The sequence below is a fragment of the Amphimedon queenslandica genome, unplaced genomic scaffold, assembly GCF_000090795.2.
Source record: "Amphimedon queenslandica unplaced genomic scaffold, v1.1 AMPQUscaffold_11238, whole genome shotgun sequence".
NCBI classification, from domain to species: domain Eukaryota; kingdom Metazoa; phylum Porifera; class Demospongiae; order Haplosclerida; family Niphatidae; genus Amphimedon; species Amphimedon queenslandica.
In genome coordinates, this window is record NW_003548519.1 from 1 (window position 1) to 3,542 (window position 3,542).

At 33.1% G+C, this 3,542-nt stretch overlaps 1 long non-coding RNA gene and 1 pseudogene across 1 annotated transcript; one reads left to right on the forward strand and one right to left on the reverse strand.

Annotated features, from left to right (window-relative positions):
• Window positions 1–70: 70 nt before the first annotated feature.
• On the forward strand, window positions 71–1,959 carry LOC100636636 (ribosome biogenesis protein BMS1 homolog; annotated as a pseudogene).
• A 1,443-nt stretch (window positions 1,960–3,402) lies between these two features.
• On the reverse strand, window positions 3,403–3,542 carry LOC109589509 (uncharacterized). The gene is made up of 2 exons (XR_002188740.1): window positions 3,512–3,542; window positions 3,403–3,465 (listed from the first exon to the last, which is right to left on the reverse strand). It is a non-coding gene; the product is annotated as an uncharacterized LOC109589509 (long non-coding RNA).

Here is a 3,542-nt window from a genome sequence, read left to right on the forward strand (position 1 = left end):
AGTTAAAGTAACATTATTCTTGATGTTCGTTATAATAGCAGCTACAACTTTTTGTCTGAATGCTTTTTAGGTATTGCTGCTTGTTGATGCCAGTTTTGGTTTTGAGATGGAGACGTTTGAGTTCTTAAATATCCTACAGACCCACGGGTTCCCTCGTGTGATGGGAGTACTGACACACCTTGACATGATGAAGAAGAATAAAAACTTAAGGAGACTCAAAAAGAAACTCAAACAAAGATTTTGGACAGAGATATATCAGGTAAGGTACATATGGGACAATTATTGTATTTAGCTTGATTGCTTTTAAATTAAAAAAATTAAACAAGCATACAATAATCATAAAAGTACCAACACAAAGTTGAAATGATTATGATGTTTTATTGAATCTGAACCCAATTTTTATTACACATTTTGATACTAGGGCAATAGTTAATGTACTGGTAAGTGTTAATGTGACACAGTCTTTATCATTGATATTATAACATTTTTATTTTATTTTTTTAGGGTGCGAAACTTTTCTATCTGTCCAATATTCGTCATGGTCAATACATGAAGAATGAGTTGCATGATCTTGGTCGGTTTATATCAGTCACAAAGTTCAAACCACTAGACTGGCAGTCATCGCATCCTTACCTCATTGCTGACAGGTAGTGCGGTTAATGGTTATACTGTACATGTACATGTACATGCAGTGTGGTCTGGGGAAGACCAACCTTAACTCTATAGACTTATGGTGGGTTTTCCCTGACCACACCACATACATTTACAATGTATAATATGGGTAGAGTGTAGTAATATGGGCAGATGTTGCTCCTCCTGTGGTTTTGTTTATTTACGATAACAAACCACTCATCCAATTCTTAGGAGTAGTTTTTGTGTAAATAAACAAAACTCTAACAGCTGGTTGAATGGGTAGCTATAAAAAATAAGGTTGAATATGCAAGGTTAATTTATGGTATTTATTATAAAATGCCGCATCTTGCATGTGTATATACTATATGATTGAATAAAAATTATACATGCGTAATGTCATTGTTACATGTACATGTATACTGAATACACTTTTCTTTTTCCTTTTCTACCTTCTTCATTTCATAGAATGGAGGATCTCACATCTCCTGATTCAATTAAAGAGGATCCATTGTGCAACCGAACCATCTCATTGTATGGATATGTGCGTGGAACTAGCATGAAATCCAGCTCCTATGTTCACATACCAGGTATGAGATATTTGGTACCAAGATCTCAGCTTATGTTCATTGGAGTAATATTGTACATGAATGATCATAATATTCTCTGTTCTTTTCTCTTACTTTCTCTATTTTCCCTAATCTCTCCCTCTCTCTCTCTCTCTCTTTCTCACTCACTCTCTCTCCCACTCTTTCCCTCCCTTCCTCTTCCTCTCTCTCTCCAGGTTGTGGTGATTTCAAAATGGCCGACCTCTCAGTCCTGCCTGACCCCTACCCTCTCCCTGAGAAAGAAAAGAAGAGATCACTTGATGAGAGAGAGACTCATTTATGCTCCAATGGCTGGCATAGGAGGTGTGGTTTATGACAAGGTAATTAACATCATGTCTATTATTATTATTATTATTATTATTATTATTATTATTATTATTATTATTATTATTATTTATTATTCTCATTTATAGGATGCAGTGTACATTGAATTAGGTGGGAGTCATTCCATGAGTAAGACCACGCCCACCAGTGAGATCATTCACTCGCTAATGAATACTGATGAGTTATTGGACAGTAAGATGATAAGATCCAATATCTCACATCTCCCATCAGTAATGCAATTGAATTGTCAGTTAATGAGGAAAATTGTTTTATTAACAAATACTAAACTGTCTATTATATCAAGCTACTGACTATTAAAATGTTTCAGTTTATAGTGAAGCATCTTTTATCTCTTCTTTCTTTATATCATTGAGATCTTGAGATGCATGATTTCAAATGACATAACTATCTTCACTTTTTGTGCTTTTGTTACTGGGTCCAGACTTGTAGTCACTGTGAATAGTAGCCCTAGGGAAGTACTGAACAAAATGAGCCTTCCAGAGTTTCCTATATTCCTTATTGAGCAAAATAAAAAATATAAAAATAAAAAATCCTTGAAATGCATTGAAAAATGCAAATATAAACTGGACGGTATGAGATACACTAGGCTCAGATATGAAAGTGAAGGTAGCAGATATCCAAGTTAAACCAAAGAGGATCATAATACCAGTAAAAGACAGTAACATCTTTAGTACTTCTGATACAGAGAGAGAGGAATTGCTCATCCGCTTTTTTCTATCAATGGCATTTTTAAGAGTAGTTCGAATGACAAGTATGAATACAATTGTATTAATGATGATGATGAGGAAAATGGGTAATAAGAACGCTGCTAATAATGGTACCATTTTGCCAATGAAGCAACTATATTGGGAATAATTGTCATAATATTAGTAAGATTATTAAGCACATACATTCTTAATTGTTTTTAAAAATTTCATTTCATTTCTGATTTTACTTTTAATTATGTACGAACAAAGAATACTGATCAGCAATACTGGTATTATCATTATTGCTGTAATAACTCAACCTTATATTTTGCACAACCAGAATTACACAAATTTCATGCACATTGACAACACATGTCTCCAGGAGCTCATGAAAGAAGATGAGATGATTGAGATCCATACTAAACATCTCTCTATCATAATTAATAATAATGAACTGTCAGCTACTAAGGCAAATAAAAAAGCACACACTAAACTCAACTGTCTATTGTAACTAGCTACTATTAATTATAAAAATTTTTTGGTTTACAGTGAAGTATCTTTCATCTCCTCTTTGTTCGTATCATTAAGAGATACATGATTTGAAATAGCATAACTATTTTCATTTCTTGACTTGCTCTTAGTACTGTGTCCAGACTTGAAGTCACTGTGAATAGTAGCCCTAGGGAAGTACTGAACAAAATATGCCTTCCAGGATTTCCATATATTCCTTGTTTAGCAAAATAAAAAATACAAAAATAAAAAATCCTTGAAATGCATTACAAAATGCAAATATAAACTGGACTGTATGAGATACACTAGGCTCAGATATGAAAGTGAAGGCAGCAGATACCCAAGTTAAACCAAAGAGGATCATAATACCAGTAAAAGACAGTAACATCTTTAGTACTTCTGATACAGAGAGAGAGGAATTACTCATCCGCTTTTTTCTATTCATGGTATTTTCAAGAGTAGTTCGAATGACAAGTATGAACACAATTGTATTAATGATGATGATGAGGAAAATGGGTAATAAGAATGCTGCTAACAATGGTACCATTTTACCAATGAAACAACTATATTGGGAATAATTAACTGTCATAATAAATTAAGCACTCACAATTCTGAATTTTTTGTAATTGTAATGTAGTAGCCATTATCAACTGCCAATAAGATCATAACTGGAACAACAGGTATAGCTAAATATAAAGTATTATTATTATATCCATTACTGTCATTACTTACTCCAACAAACAATAGACACTATTAGTATATA